Genomic DNA, 18,118 nt, shown 5'->3' on the forward strand with positions numbered 1-18,118 from the left:
CACACAATCATGCAATCATATCATAAACCCCAAAATAATTATAAAACAATTATTTCTATCTCAGATTTGTGGTCACGAAACCACTATTTCGATTAGGCCCTCATTTGGGTTGTCACATCGGGTGTGCAAGATAGCTCGTCGAGTACCCGAATAGTGTTGTCCAACCAAAATTCAGTTTGCATGGCATCATCTCTGTCCGTAGCTTTAAATTCAGTAGCTCCATGCTTTGGATTCATCAGCTGGGGCTTATTTGACCTTATTTGGTCAGCTAGGAGGTATCGTAGAGTCTTGGGGTTGTGTTTGTCGGGAATGGAGGTTGTGGAGCAGTAGTATTAGTCCGAATGTATTGGTTGAACCAATCATTCATCACGCTATAAAAAGCTTGTCTAGCTTCATCATTCAGATTACTAGCAATAGGTTGAGAGTCCGCCAGCACTGTCCCTTGTGCGGGAGCAGGCGCTACACTCTCAAGATCATCAGCTACCGCTCGGTCAGGATCGGGATCCATTACTATAAGTAAACACATTTGCAAATGTCAGAAATCACCACACTATCAAATAATCACAAAATGACATGTATAGCTAGACCCAAACGTATTACGGTAGTCCTAGAATCGACTAAACCGTAGCTTTGATATCAATAAAATTGTAACACCCCGTACCCGAGACCGTTGTCGGAGTCGGATACGAGGGGTTTGCAGACTTAAATCACTTATTTGCACAGTCCATTTTAAATTTCTAGACGAGCTGGCTAACTGCGTCACTGTCACCTTAAAAATCATATCTCGATTTCCAAAACTCAAAAACCAGTTCCGTAAATTTTTCCTGAAACTATACTCATATTTCCATCTACAAATTTTTTTCTAGAATTTTTGGTCAAACCAATTAGTACAGTTTATTAGTTAAAGTCTCCCCTATTTTAGGGTTTGACTACACTGACCTTCATGCATTACGACTTATATATCTCCCTGTACAGGGCTTAAATACTTATGTCGTTTGTTTCTAAAGAAACTAGACTCGAAAAGGAATCTATAAATATATGGCATGACTTCTAACTATCTCTGGTTAATTTATAATGAATTTCCTAAGTCCAAACAGGGAATCCAGAAACCGCTCTGGCCCTGTATCACAAAAACTTTAAAATCTCATAAAATACAGTTCATATGATCGTTTCATTACTTCCCTATGAAAATAGATTCATCAAGGTTCAATTACATAATTTATTCACTATTTAATTCCATTCTTACTATTTTTAGTGATTTTTCAAATCCACACCACTGCTGCTGTCAGCATCTGTTTTTAAGGTAAACCTTACCTATTTCATGGTTTTCCATGAATCAACTAGAGTTTGTCATACATAGCATCAAAATAATCATAATTAACCATTCCCAATGGCTAATCGTTACCAAACATTTCCATACCTCTCAATGAACAACATACCAGACGATTATAATGCTATGCTCAAAGTGTATATAAGCCATTTTCGCATGGCTATCCAAATTTATACAAAACCAAAGGGTACATGACCAACAACAAAAGGGTAGTCCTATACATGCCATTTTGAGTTCAACCAAAAGTGTACCAAAAGGGATTTGATAGTGTGGGCGACTTGACTTCAATAATCCCGAGTCCGATGGTGACGAACCAAAATCTATAAACAGAGATTCAAAGAACGAGTAAGCATTTAATGCTTAGTAAGTTTTGAGCAATAAAATTAGGCACTGGCTGAAGTATAGCATTCATATAACTAAGCGGATAACTTCATATACACATATTCTCAAATATCAGTCCTACTTCACATTTCCAACCCTTATATTCATACATAAGGGATCAACTTACCCAAAGGCAAAGCTCACTAATCGATTGAGCGAATAATATTTAAACGAAATCACTACTCCAATGCATATCTGAAACGTACCTTATCGTTGGGATTTTACGGCGTATTAATTGAAATTATTACAGCAAGATCGCTCATTCACAAACCAAGTACCTTGGGTTTAGCGGATATAGCTTCTTGCTCAAATGCCTTGGGACTTAGCCCGGTTATAGTAACTTCGCACAATTGCCTTGGGACATAACTCGGTTATAGTAACTTCGCACAATTGCCTTGGGACTTGGCCGGTTATAGTAACTCACACAAATGCTTGGGACTTAGCCGGATATAGTAACTTCGCACAAATGCCTTGGGCTTAGCCCGTTATCAATCCGAATATCCATACACATATCAATAAATCATGACACATCAATATTTCACTTTCGTAACTAGAATTCAAACACAAGTCACTTATCAAGCATTATCATTTTCAGCTCAAAAGCTACATACAAAGGGCATGATTTTGATTTGCTTATAACATAATCTAATCGAATCATAATCTAAGTTTCATTACTCAAAAACTTACCTCGGATGTTGTCGAACGATTTCGACGGCTATTCGATCACTTTTTCCTTTCCCTTATCCAACTTTGGTCCTCTAAGCTCTTGAGCTAATTCAAACAAATTTAACTTATTAAAGTCTCATTATGCTAGCTTATGGCCGAATATGACAATAAATTTGATAGGTCATATGGCCACCTTTAGCTCAAATACAAAATGGTCATACGCATTTTTACTCACATTAAGCAATTTAATACCATTAATCTAACATTTCCTCATGTGCAACTTTATGACCGAATACACATATCATTAACTCAATATCGATTAACTAAGCACTTAAACAAATTCTCTTTAACTATACACACATTCGGCAATGACAAAGACAATTTAGCAAACCTTAAATTCAACTTATAACAATATATATATACTCAATATTCAAAGCATTTAACATCACTTCACCATAATTTTTACATCATGGCCGAATGTTCCTTTGAACCATTTACCCTTACAAGGCATAAATTTCACCATCAAAACTAACAAGCTTATAATCCCATGACCGAAACCTCTAACAACACCAATTAAAAATACTTCATGGGTTTGAGGTAAAACCGAGAAAGAAACTCATAATTATCGAGATATAAGCACTAACATTGTTCATCTAGATTTAGCATGAAACAACATCCATCACCCTTATAATTACCATAGCCGAAAACCTTACTCATTCCAAAATCCAAATCTCAACTTGGGTCACAAAAATAACTTGATATCTCATCAACACAACATCAACACCAAGCAAGAATGATACATCCATGGCCGAGTGTCATCTCCATCACATAGCAAGATTTAGACCATGGGCTAGGTAGAACTCAAGCTAACAACTAAAACATGCATGCATCTCATGGAACATCATCAAACATACCTCCTCCTAAACACCAACCAATCGAACATGAAGCAAGAAAACTCCTTTCTTCTTCCTTTGATTTTTCGGTCAAGAAGAACAAAGAGGATGAAGCCTTTTTTTCTCTTTTTTTTTCTTCTAGGTACGGCACAATGGAGGAACAACCACACACATTTTTTTGTTTCTCCTCTTACTAACACTAATATTTTATTGCCCATGTTCTTTATTTTATTATTCCTAACATAAAGCATTAACCCAACATGTTCATGACATGTTTTTTAGCCATAACATTTTGTCCACCCTCATGCTCATGGCCGGCCACTACTAATTAGGGGGGAAAAATTGACATGCAAGTCCACCCTTTTGATTACATGCACTAATAGATCCTTATAGATTAACCTATCACATTTCAAAAGTGTCACACATAAGTCCTATTGACTAAATTCACATGCAATTTACTAAATCGAAGCTTAAAACTTTCACACATTCATATTCACATATTTTAGACAATAAACATTATATTCGAATAATTTGGTGACTCGGTTTAGCGGTCCGGCTGCTTTCGACTAGGGTCACTTTAGGGGCATCACGAGATATCGATCGACCTTCATATGTGATTAGTCCGTCGAGATTGAGATTAAGCCCGATATGACGTCTGAGGAAGAACCGATTTGTTTTCTGGCTCACGAGATTAAAGAGTTGAGCAATAAGAAGATTCCATTAGTTACAGTACTGTGCATAAAAACAATTTGAGGAAGCAACGTGGTAGCCAGAGGACATATTGAGAGAACGTTATCCGAACCTATTCACCGATAAGATTTTTTTGGGACGAAAATCCCTAAGGGGGGAGAATTGCAACAGCCCGATTTTGACCCTAATCGGAACGGTGGTTTCGAGACCATGAATCTGAGTCTAAAAAATATTTAAAAATTATTTTCTGTGTTTATTTTGTGTGAATTTATATCTGTGAAATTTTCGTGATTTAATTTTGTCGATTAGGTGTCCGATTTAATAAAAGAACTTAATTGCGTAAAAGAACTTAGCATGAAACAACATCCATCACCCTTATAATTACCATAGCCGAAAACCTTACTCATTCCAAAATCCAAATCTCAACTTGGATCACAAAAATAACTTGATATCTCATCAACACAACATCAACACCAAGCAAGAATGATACATCCATGGCCGAGTGTCATCTCCATCACATAGCAAGATTTAGACCATGGGCTAGGTAGAACTCAAGCTAACAACTAAAACATGCATGCATCTCATGGAACATCATCAAATATACCTCCTCCTAAACACCAACCAATCGAACATGAAGCAAGAAAACTCCTTTCTTCTTCCTTTGATTTTTCGGTCAAGAAGAACAAAGAGGATGAAGCCTTTTTCTCTTTTTTTTCTTCTAGGTGCGGCACAATGGAGGAACAACCACACACATTTTTTGTTTCTCCTCCTACTAACACTAATATTTTATTGCCCATGTTCTTTATTTTATTATTCCTAACATAAAGCATTAACCCAACATGTTCATGACATGTTTTTTAGCCATAACATTTTGTCCACCCTCATGCTCATGGCCGGCCACTACTAATTAGAGGGGGGAAAATTGACATGCAAGTCCACCCTTTTGATTACATGCACTAATAGATCCTTATAGATTAACCTATCACATTTCAAAAGTGTCACACATAAGTCCTATTGACTAAATTCACATGCAATTTACTAAATCGAAGCTTAAAACTTTCACACATTCATATTCACATATTTTAGACAATAAACATTATATTCAAATAATTTGGTGACTCGGTTTAGCGGTCCCGAAACTGCTTTCCGACTAGGGTCACTTTAGGGCTGTCACAGATATCGATCTGACCTTCATATGTGATTAGTCCGTCTGAGATTGAGATTAAGCCCGATATGACATCTGAGGAAGAACCAATTTGTATTCTGGCTCACGAGATTAAAGAGTTGAGAAATAAGAAGATTCCATTAGTTACAGTACTGTGCATAAACACAATTTGAGGAAGCAACGTGGTAGCCAGAGAACATATTGAGAGAACGTTATCCGAACCTATTCACCGGTAAGATTTTTGGGGACGAAAATCCCTAAGGGGAGAATTACCTTGACCGATTTTGACCCTAATCAGAACGGTGGTTTCGAGACCATGAATCTGAGTCTAAAAAATATTTAAAAATTATTTTCTGTGTTTATTTTGTGTGAATTTATATCTGTGAAATTTTCGTGATTTAATTTTGTCGATTAGGTGTCCGATTTAATAAAAGAACTTAATTGCGTAAAATAAAAATTTGGTGGTTATTTCTAAAAGGGACCTATTTGTTATTGGCTTTTTAAGCGGGAACCTCTATGTTGTAAATAACCCACTTTCATGTTATTTGGACGGTATTAGGCTTACAATATAAATTTTTATTATAAATTCATTAAGGTTATATTAGTAAATTAAGTTTTAATTTATAATATGTTATAATATAAATAATAAAACATAAAATAAAGTCAACATATATGTTATTTCTTCATTGTTCTTGCCGAATATAAACAAAAGAAAAAGAAAGAAAACCAAGCTAGGGTTCGGCATATATTCAAGCTCAATCAAGGTTCGTTTTTGTTCAGTTTTTGATAATTTCTACGTTTTTGAGATTGTTGCTTAGTAATCTTCAAGACCCAAGCTTTAATTTTTTATTTTGATGAATATTTTGAGTTGTGCCATTATTGATAGCTTGTGATTTTTGTTGTTTGATGATGAAATATGAAAGATATGTTTTAGATTAACATGTTTTGTATTAGAGTTTTTGATGATTTTGAGTAATTAGGACTAAATTGAAAAAATAATATGTTGAGGGACTAAAATTTAAAATAAATGAAATATATGGGCTTGTATAGATATGGGTACCATTCGGCCTAACATGGGTACTTTGAAATTTTGTGTATTTTGTGTTTTGTGCAAAATGTTAAAAGTAAAATGGTAATTTGTCCATTTATGTGTTTTTGGACTAAATTGAATGAAAATATGTTTGAATGAGCTTAATTTAAATATTTTTAGATCAAGAACCAAAGAAATCGAATTTGGATCGGGGGAAAACGAAAGTTGTCGACTAGTCGATTCGTACCGGTTTTTCGTTGTTTGAGGTAAGTTTATAAGCAAATAGACGTACTTAATTTTAATTAAATGTAAAGTATAGATGTTGAATTGAATTATATGATATTATAAATGCATTGACGAATGTGTATAAGTTTGGTAACTATGTTCAAGCATTCATTTCAACTGAGTTACGACGTTCGAAAGCCCCGTATGAACCTTAGGAATAGTTAGGATACATATGTCATGACATAGGATTTCGATATATGTGTGCGAGTAAGACCATGGCATCGATATGTGATTCTGATATGTGTTTACGAGTAAGACCCTATCTGGGACAGTGGCATCGATAAGAGATTCCATGTAAGACCATGTCTGGGACGTTAAGATTGTACAATATATGTGTGATCTTCCGAGTGTCCTATCCAATTCTGAATGGTTCATCGGGCATGGATAAATTGTGAATAAATACGAAATATGAGCTGAAAGATCAGGTATGTAATAATTTGTTATCTATGGAAATAAGGTAAGCTAATTTATGTATGTTACAAGTTGTGTATGAACTTAATAATGAATATGTACGAATATGATATGTGATTTCGGCTTTGAAGATAAGTAACTTAAGTTTTATTAAGGAGATTTTTAACTATGTGTATAAACATATGTGTGATTGTGTATTTGGCTACATAAGAAATATATGTGTAAAATGCCATATTATGATTCTTGAGTTTATTCGAATGTACAAATGTATGTTTGATTATGTATTGACATTTTGGCTTAAAAGTTGAATAGCCCTTGATTAAATAGTTTAGGTGAACATTCGGCCAAGGTAACAATGGTGCATGGAATGTATTATTTTATCTGATTTGTAGATTTAAGATTAAGCATTGATAATGATAATATAATTCAGCAAGCTTAATCAATTTGAATATATTACTAAGTTGTTTATTTGCTTATGACTTACTAAGTTGTGGTAGCTTACTCTATGTATTATGTTACTGTTTTATAGATTTTGAAGTCAAGCTACAAGCTCGGGGATTGTCAGCCAAGTTCATCACACTGTCTACTGTTTTGGTACCTTTTTAGCTAAACTTAAATTATGGCATGTATAGCCTAGAATATACTTTTGAAATGCTGAATGTTGGTTATGTATATAAGCCATGCGAAAATGGCTAAACTTTTATATTTGAATTCGGTCATGATAAGTATGCGTTATGTTTATCTTGGTTTTATAGTTGTGCTGTGAAGGTATAATATTCGTGACAGGCACTAGATGCTTTGAAAATGGTTTTCATAACATGACTAAATTTGGTATTATGTGTTCTTGGTTAAAACGTTAAATGAGACTGATTGTTGGTAAATTGCTAATGGAAGCATTGGATGTGCATGTGGTGTTTGGTAATAAATTCGGCTATGAAAGAATAAAAGATTATATGTATTTATTGAAATTGATAATTCATAATAGAAATATGAAACAATTAAATGTGATGGATAAATGTATATTAGCTTGATTGATTCGGTTGAATATTTGGTCGATTGTTTAGCATGCATTCAACGTTAAGTGTGATCGTTATTTTAGGATAAGTTAAGTATTACGTACATGTGCATTATTAGCATGATCGGCCATGGTATAATGTACTAAATATACATATGTGATTACTTATTATATTATGTAACAAGATTGTATACTTAAACATGGTTACTAAGAATTTGCTATTAAAGTTAAGTCATGTATGACATTAACGGAACAATAATTTGAGATGTCCGAATGTTGTCTTTTACTTTGTTATTGATTATGAAATTTTAGGCACACTAATTTGCATATATAATAAGTGTACTTCTTGTTGGTATGTGCATGAAATGGTTAAAATTTACTAAGGCCAATTGCGTGTAACTTAATGACTGAAGTAGTTGTGTACAGACTTTAATAACTAATATTCTAAATGATTTATATAAGAATGTATGAGCAATATATCGCATGGTTGTTTCAATTTGGAGTGAGGTGTAAAGCATACAAATTTCAAAGTACCCGTGTTAGGTCGAATGGTTCCCATATCTATACAAGCCCATATATTTCATTTATTTCACATTTTAGTCCCTCAAATTATTATTTTTGCAATTTAGTCCTAATTACTCAAAATCATCAAAAACTCCAATACAAAACATGTTAATCTAAAACATATCTTTCATATTTCATCATCAAACAGAAAAAATCACAAGCTATCAACAATGGCACAACTCAAAATATTTATAAAAATAAAAAATTAAAACTTGGGTCTTGAAGATTACTAAGCAACGATCTCAAAAACGTAGAAATTATCAAAAATCGAACAAAAACGAACCTTGATTGAGCTTGAATATATGCTGAACCCTAACTTGGTTTTCTTTCTTTTTCTTTTGTTTATATTCGGCAAGAACAATGAAGAAATAACATATATCTTAACTTTATTTTATGTTTTATTATGTATATTATAACATATTATAAATTAAAACTTAAGTTACTGATATAACCTTAATGAATTTATTATAAACCTTTATATTGTAAGCCTAATACCGTCCAACTAACATGAAAGTGGGTTATTTACAACATAGAGGTTCCCACTTAAAAAGCCAATAATAAATAGGTCCCTTTTAGAAATAACCACCAAATTTTTATTTTATGCGATTAAGTCCTTTTATTACATCGGACACCAAATCGACAAAATTAAATCACGAAAATTTCACTGATATAAATTCACACAAAATAAACACAGAAAATAATTTTTAAATATTTTTCGAACTGGGATTCATGGTCCTGAAACCACCGTTTTGATTAGGGTCTAAATCGGGCTGTTACAAAATCTATCCACCAAGTGTTTCTAGGTACTAAAGCCAAATTAGTCTCAGAACATAGCAAATTAAGAATTATACCTTTCTTTGCACGCCAAGCATGATATTTGGTACAATTTTTCTTTGCGTGTCCAGACTTGTTACAAAAGAAACAACTCTTTGTAGCTTGTTGTTATTTCTTTTGAGCTGGACCCTTAGCAGCTTCATTATGATATTTCTTTTCTTGTCCTTCTCTTTAGGGGCATTGGCGAAATGAGCACTTTCAGACTTATCACGCTTCAACCTTTCTTCCTCTTTCACACAATGAGAAATGAGCTCATTTGGGTCCATTTCTCCTTTTGACGGTTATAACTAATTTTAAATTGATTAAAATGTGCAGGAAGCGATACCAAAACCATAAGAACAAGTAATTCCTCAGAAAGCTCGATCTTAAGTGCCTTAAGTCTCGAAGCAGTATGGAACATCTCCATAATGTACTCCCTTACGTTTCCTTAACCTTTATACTTCATAGACACCAAAGAAGTCAAAAGTGATATCATCTTAACCTTATCATTTTTAGCAAAACGTTTCTCAATTTCATTAGGGAAACCCTTGGGCTGAGTAATCTCTTTAGATACTGTGCCCCTAAAGGCTTCTGGAACATTAGACTCTTGCGGTTTGAACGATCCCACCTCTCAAAACCCCTCTTAACATCAGAGGTGCTTTCCGTAGTAAGAGGTGCAAGTTGTTATTCCCTTAGTGCAAGGTCTATGTCCATACAGCCAAGCATTATAAGTAAGTGCCTTTTCCATTCCTTAAAATTAGTCCTATTAAACATGGGTATAGAATTTATATTAGCAGATATTGTGGCAGCCGAAGATGAATTAGCTGAATATAGAACAAAAACAAGCTTAAATTAATATTCATAAGTAAACAATAAATTCAAGATAATGGTTAATCTCATCTCAAGATACCAAACACAACATTAATATCAAGTTTTATGACAGTAATATTAACAGTAAGCGGTACTCTTGTTGTAGCAATCAAACATTGACAATAAATTATGTCAAACAATGAATTAATCTTTCAACTAACTTATTACTCACATAAAATACCATATAATTGTCACACATTTATCATCACAGATGTCGTTGAAATTCTGCCAAATATTAACTTGCCTTTGGCTCAATTAATAAACGCATAAATCACAAAAACATATAATCATCTTAATATTTCAAATAAACTAATCTACACAAAAGAGGTCACTTTAGCAACATTTTGTATCAACTAATTTATTTAAAATATTAGACATCCTTAATTAAAAGCCAAAATCTGAATTTATTTGTTTCAAAATACTTACCTTAATTTCATCTTTTAATCAAATTAAAAGATAATCATATATATTTATATAATTTTCCAACACTAACATGCATTAAAACAATCAAAGCATGTATATATTATATATTTATATATAATAAAATATATATTAAAGAATTAAGCCATGTGTATATGTTTAACCTTTTTTTTAAACATCAAATTAAATTCCTTATACCATTAAAAATATATATAATGCTTTTAAAGAAAAGGCACAAAGTGACAGAAACATGATTTTGCAAATACAGTAGCACAAATCATGAATAAAGAAAACAATTGAATCGCAAGAAAAAGATTAAAATGCTAAAACTTTTGTAATTAAATTCATCAATTCGAAAATCACTCAAATTAAAAAATTAAAACAAAACCCTAAAATTTTAAGATGAATTCAAGAGAACCAAGATCTTAAAAAAAATACTTTAACATAAACCTTCAAAGATCAATATATAAACTCATGAAATTTCATGAATCAATTATTCAAAAGAAGAACCTTAATCAATTCTCAATGATTCAATATGATGAGGTTCTGATACCACTTGTTAGATTTGTAAAATAAATCTAAAAATAAGACTAAATAAACCAGGATCTATCATGTCAAATCATCAAGAATAAATCAAGAACAAAACTAGATGCAGAAGAGTACCTGAATCCATGGATTCCTTAAAGTTTTACCGGATCTTGGAGATTTGATCTTCTAAATTAGCACACAATAAATTTAAAGAATATATGCTCTCTCTTTCCTAATGATGGTATATTAGAAAAGATATCTTGTGTATAATTTTGGGACCATAACCCTAATATTTATAACCTTGGCATATTAGTTCTAATCAATTTCTAATTAGCCCATCATTAATTAGAATTTGATTAGAACTCAATTACTAGAGTATCTACACATATTTGACTCATACTTTACTTAATAAATAAAGCCCAATAAAATTCTAATTAAATTAGATCACTTTTAATTTGGGCTAACCTATTATGATAATAAATAATAACATGTAATTACTCTTATTATATATGTGATGTCCATATTTTCCAACAATTTTCTATTGTTCAATTTCTAACGATAAGAATTGATGACAAATGGCAACAAAAATGGTATCAAATAAGTTGGAAAATATGGAACTCGTAAATTGAGTGATAAGGGAGTGCCGACTTTCTTATTACCGAAGTTCTTTAAGACAATTTCTATATTTGAAATGCTGATAGTAGTTTATTAAACAATTTATATGGGATGTGTTGATTATGTGGATGATATCTAGCTGTTTATTGAAGATCATATTACTTAAGGAAACATATTTTGGAGATTGGATTGGATCGGACCACTCTTATCTAATCCTTTGAATTAAAGAAGTTTGATTGGATTGAATCATTAAAGTCTTAGCTACCAAGAATCCTTGTTTATTATTGTTCTATTGTATCAAGCTTACAATGTAGTTGTTTTATAAGGATTGTGATAGACTTCTCCATGTTAGCAACTCTAGAACAACTATATATAATTGAGAGACTTGTATATGTTTATGTACCTAGAATTGAGAGCACTAATGTAAAGACCTAAAAATTTTAGTGTCGTTAATGGTAATATTCTAGGAATAGGGATCATAAAATTTCCAAGAGAAAATATTTTGAGTTATTAAAATTATTTGTGGAGTTAGTTAGATACAATAAAATATCATTAAAGGTGATAAAATATAATTTATTTCGAGATATTGGGTTTATTTTGGAAAGTAGAATAACTTGATGAACTATTTTTCCTAATTTAGAAGGTTGAGTAATTTATAAAGGACTAACTTGTTAAAGGACTTATAAAGTAATAAGACACGTAATACATGGTGAAATTAAAATTTGAAGGAAAAGAGAATATAAGAAAACATGGGTTCTATAAGAGCCATTGGATTAAACTTGTGATTTAATCTTAGCCCTTGGGGCTTATTAATGGCAAAGTGATAAATTTTCAAGAAAATGTGCATATCAGTTAATTTAGGCCTTTGGATTTAAAATCCCATGTGCAATCTTGTTCATTGATTTTGGAGGGATTTGGATATTTTTAAGAGTGATTTCTAGCCTTTAGATCATTTCACTCAAGACTAATACTAATCATTGCATTTAGGGATCGGACTTTAAATAATAATAATAATAAAAGAGGAAGAAAACCGCTCTTTTCTTTGGCAAAAAATAGCAACCATTTTCATGAGAAAGCCTCTCTTTTCATCTCTTTTCATCTTCTTACTTCTTTACACCACGCCATTTGAAACTCTAATGAAATCATAGTTAATTTCTTGAAAACCCATAAAATTTTCAACTCATAAGACCTTTTTAAACTTAGTTTTAGCTTTGGAGAGTTGAGAATTGAGAAAGAAAGTGTAGAGAAAGTTAAGAAAGAATGAAAAAAATTAAGCAATGTGAGAAATTTTGGGTTGATATTGTATTTCATGTTTCATTTTAGTAAGAAGTTATATTTTAGCTAAGTTAAAAATGTGTAATAATTGGGTATTGATTTTGTGTTTATTGAAGTATTTGAAAAAAAAAAGTTGAGAAGATTGGGAATATCAAGAAAGAGAGATCAATTTTGAGCTTGATAAGGTATATGCTCTCTTAACTTCCATCTTACAATGGAATAATTGTATTTAAGTGTGTATGAAAATGTCTAATGCATTGAGTGTTTTAGAAGTGGCAAAGTGGTAAAAGGACTTGTGTTTTTCTAATGAGCTGAATGGATTTGAGAAATAAAATAACTAATAAGTATGTAAATTAGACTAGTAGACAAGGAAGATGGAACACACAAAACTAGTAGACATGGAAATGGAAAATATTATGAATTGTTATAATGTAATTGTGCTTTTTGTGTGTAATTTATTTATATATATTTATTGAGAAATAAAAACTGAAAAACATGATTTTTCATTGAGTTGATACTACCTTTAAGCTTAAATTTGTAACAACCTATTTTTTAGTAGTATCGGTAATAGTGGTTTCTGTGATATCCTGAATTAGGGCCTGAATAGAATAATGGTTTCAAAACCACAATTCTGAAGTAGAAAAATTTATTTCGATTAATTTTATAATTTATTGAGTGATTAGATGCATGTGTTAGAATATCGATAGAAAATTTCATGAATTGCATGTCTAATTTGCCTATTAGGACTTAATTGCAAAAGTTGATAAATATGAGTTTTAGATGTTAAAGGATTTAATTGAAGAGCATAATTGAAGTAGAGGTCCTTAAATGGTAATTATACCATTAGGTTTTCATGGACAAAAGTGGACATATATAGGTAGAAATAACCAAAGTTTTTAATGAAGGGTATTTTAGTCATTTGGTAATTAAAAGATTAAAAAAAAGGAAAAAGATGGCAAAATATGTCCATATTCTTCATTAGGATGAAATTTTAAGGGTTCTCCATAGCTAGTGTAACACCCCAAACCCGGCCCAGAAGTTACGACCGAATCTGGCGTGTCACATTGAAGTGTTTTTCGAAAACCATGTTTTCATTGAAAACCCTTCTTGATGTTTAGAAACTTTTATCGTTTAAACTTGTATAAAACTTTAGCCTTATTTTTTTCCAAAACGTGATTCATTGTAATAATCAAAAAATTGTTAACAACCTTGTAAAATCTTATGGGAAACTTTGAAAACTTATAAACCTTTGTAGTGGCAGAAACATGTTATTTTAAAAACAGTTAAGTATCGAGAAATCAAACCTTCTTTGTTATGGCTTAAAGTAAATGGAAGCTGTGCACCAGGTAGGAAGCCAGAAAAGAGGTGGTGAGTCTATTGGACTGCTTAAGTACCAAGCTCTTCATGGATCCAATCCTAGACATGCACACATCCATTGCCACACTTAAAGCATATTGCTTGTCCACGAACAACAAATTAAGTTTAAGTCTATTTAAAATATTTATTTCCTTTGAAAACATTTACGTTGCAGAAGCTTTGCTCGGAAATCGTGATATTTTGAAAATAAGTAATTTTATAAAACGCGCTTTAGAGCTAACCAATTTAATAACCCAAAATATTAAAAATAATAAAAAGAGCGGCCTTATTACAACTTAAACCAGAATAAAAATGATCAAAATAATAAATGCGAAACTTATTTTAAAGAAAACAGAAACTTAATCTTCGTGGCCACTCTGAATCCCGCCCAGCTCCAAGTCCATCGATCTAAGGCTCACCTGCAAAGATGGGGAAAAAGGGGGTGAGTTTGGAAAACTCAGTGTGTAAAGTATCCCAACCAGAGCCCAAATCGGTTCAAGCTTTTATTGGGCCTAAGCCCTATTCGTAAATCGGTGTTAACTAGGCCTTAGCCCATATCAAGATTAATCGGGCCATAGCCCCTTACGATAGAGTATCTGGGCCTAGCCCATATCAAGATCAATCTGGTCGTAGCCCTATTACAAGTCGAGATATATTGGGCCTTGCCCATATTAACACGATTAGGCCCATTTCAATACAGTTGGCCCATAATGAAGCAGTCTCATATGATTAATGCATGATAACCCCATCCAACCCCGCACTTCCTCCGTCCATCCCTACACTTCGTGGGGAATAAATCACCCACGCCATCCCTACACTTACGGTGTTAGCACCGATCATGCACTAACTATAATCCGCAAGACAAAGCTACTTATATTAGAATATGTGGCACGACCACCGAACAGGTTCTTCCTCCATAACAAAACCCAACCCCATGCAATGATATACATGTCATGGCATATAACAAATGTAATCGAATATCATGTATTTGGTCAAAATTAACCCTAGGGGTATAACGGTCATTTAGCACCTAGGGATAAAACGATAATTTTCATACTTAGGGGTATTTCAGTAAAATTTACTATTCTAGAGTTTACATACATATTATAACCATTAACACATTAATGTAAGCACTTACCGAGCGTTTTTTCGAATTGGGCCGTTGGCCCACTAACTCATTTTTCGACCCATTAAGCCCAAATATACCAAGTGCACGAATTACGACTCTGCAATCATATCGCTTGCGATTATCAAAATTAACAACCAAACCACCTCACAAGCGCCTTGACGCTTGCAAGTTCTTAAAAATGGCTTTTCGCTTTTTTCGCTTTTCGACTTTTCGCTTTTTACCGATCTAGTCTATGAGTGGGTGTCGTTTACGCTTTTGTTTGTGACAACGCTGACGAGTTCCACACACGAACCGCCTACAATCAATTACTAATACGTTAACTATGAATCCATAGCAACTTATCGCAAAACTCCTAAAATCGACCATTAACACTTTAGGCACTAGTGTTCTTACCTTTCCAAAAAATGGACTAGATCTAATTCGGTCGTTCCAAATATCCAAGCCTTCGATTAGTAGCCTTTAATCCACACTATAGGAAAACAAATCAGATATCACCACTAAACATTTTGAGTACAATCAATAGGCACCCTTCGCATATAGGGGTTTTTCGGCTTTTGTGAGAATTCAGAAAAGATGAAAGAAAGCTTTCAGTGGCTAACCCTAATTCTCCAAGATAGAAAAGAAAAGAACCTAACCCTAATATTAAATTAGAGCAATCGCCCATCTCCTAAGGCCCTTGTCGAAATTTACTTGTGTGATCACATGGCTAGTACATGCCTAAAAATTAAAAGAAAAACAATATGCCTACCTTACAACTTGAACCTGGACCTCCAATTCCTTCCCAGCGCCACTTTTTAGGAACTTAGTGGCGTCACCTTGCCACTTACCAAGGCCTTATTTGTGTCATAACTTACGTAGTTCTTATTAAAAGCCCACTTAACCAAATCTCCTATTCACTTAAAATCCCACCTTGATATTTTACCGTGTTTAGCTTAGTCTTGGGCCTTCTAAAGGTCTACTAACACATTTAAACATAATTCTAATATTTAGAACATGAAAATTTCAAGATTTACTAAAATCACAAAACCCAAAAAAATCCCAAAAATCGTGGTGTTACAACTAATATTTTTTTCCTTTCCAATAATAATAATAATTTTATAAATATATCTAATAATAAAATTTCAAATATCAATAATACAAGAAATAATAATAATTTTCATAAAATTTTCAAACATACATACGATAATATTTTTCTAATAATAATAATTTTATCTCATAATACTAATTAAAATTTCATAAAATTTAAAATATTCGTAATAATAAATACAAAAAATTTTCTAGTGGTAATTTAATAAAATAAAATTTTTTCGAAATGATAATATTTAAAACTTCCTAATTATTCAGTGTTTTCTTCTATTCAATCCTGCACTCAAAACCCAACTCTTCTAGGCCCCAAATTCAGGATGTTACAACTCTACCCTCCTAAAAAAATTTCGTCCTCGAAATTTCAAACTATCAACTAACCGTATTACTCAAGTCAAACCACTATGCTTTCACTGCAAGACTCGATTAAAAATAATTCTTAGTACGACCCGAACATCTAATTACGAAATAAAGAAACGTTTATCGCACGCATACAACTCGTAACATATATTTAAATAAAACAAACTTGGCAATCCCGAGCTCGATGCTCCTTGGACCCACATCTACGACATGCTTCGTCTTCCTATGGCATTCACCGAATGACGTCCGTTGTAGTCTTTGCAGATTGGATAGTTTGGTCGTGCCTTAACATGTTTCACGAGCGAGGCTTGGTTTTCGAGAACTAGAATCCTTCGTTTTCTTACACTCCAAGCACCCGCTTGAAGCGCTTCCCTAATTTCCTTAATTTTTGTATCCAATACTTCCTCTACCACTTTCCTTACTAACTCGGCCGGTGCCTCAAGACCAAGCTCGAGTTACCGCTACCCAAAGTTGGCGACTTTGCTTACCCAGAATCCATATCAATGCTCTACATTACCAAGACACATATCAAATAACTACAAAGGTCTCAAATATTTTACTATTTATTCACATGTCTTATGCGAGATAGTATTTTCAAGTTTCTATTTTCACGTAATCATAGCCTAGCTACGATCTCGGTATTCTAGAGTTTTAGGGTTGCCTTAGTTATAATGTCATGATATGGTCTCAGTTCTATCTACAATAATATCTTAATACAAAGTGTAATATGAGGAACTGAAATACTTACAGACTTGGTGCCGGGGATTCAGTGTGCCACTTCCTGATCAGTCCATAAAAACCCATGTTTTTGTTTTATCGAAAAAAAGATTTGATTTGAAAACACTTTTATTTTAAAACTATTGATTTAACCTCGTTCAATAGAAAAACTTTGAACATTTTTTAAAAACCTATAGAAAAAACCTTTTTTTAAAGATTTTGGACCCGATCCACAGTAGAGTTGTTGTAACTGCTCGATACCACTAAATGTAACACCCCAAACCCGCTCGAAGTTACGAATCGAATCTGGCGTGTCACATTGAAGTGTTTTTCAAAACCATGTTTTCATTGAAAACCCTTCTTGATGTTTAGAAACTTTTATCGTTTAAACTTGTATAAAACTTTAGCCTTATTTTTTCCTTTCCAATAATAATAATAATTTTATAAATATATCTAATAATAAAAATTTCAAATATCAATAATACAAGAAATAATAATAATTTTCATAAAATTTTCAAACAT

The 18,118-nt window shown here is 32.6% G+C and overlaps 1 long non-coding RNA gene across 1 annotated transcript; it reads right to left on the reverse strand.

Moving 5' to 3' along the window:
- Nucleotides 1-14,522: 14,522 nt before the first annotated feature.
- Nucleotides 14,523-17,686, reverse strand: LOC128285292 (uncharacterized). The gene is made up of 2 exons (XR_008275767.1): nt 17,628-17,686; nt 14,523-14,726 (listed from the first exon to the last, which is right to left on the reverse strand). It is a non-coding gene; the product is annotated as an uncharacterized LOC128285292 (long non-coding RNA).
- Between the last annotated feature and the right edge of the window lie 432 nt (nt 17,687-18,118).

This window comes from Gossypium arboreum, chromosome 12, assembly GCF_025698485.1.
Source record: "Gossypium arboreum isolate Shixiya-1 chromosome 12, ASM2569848v2, whole genome shotgun sequence".
Taxonomy (NCBI): domain Eukaryota; kingdom Viridiplantae; phylum Streptophyta; class Magnoliopsida; order Malvales; family Malvaceae; genus Gossypium; species Gossypium arboreum.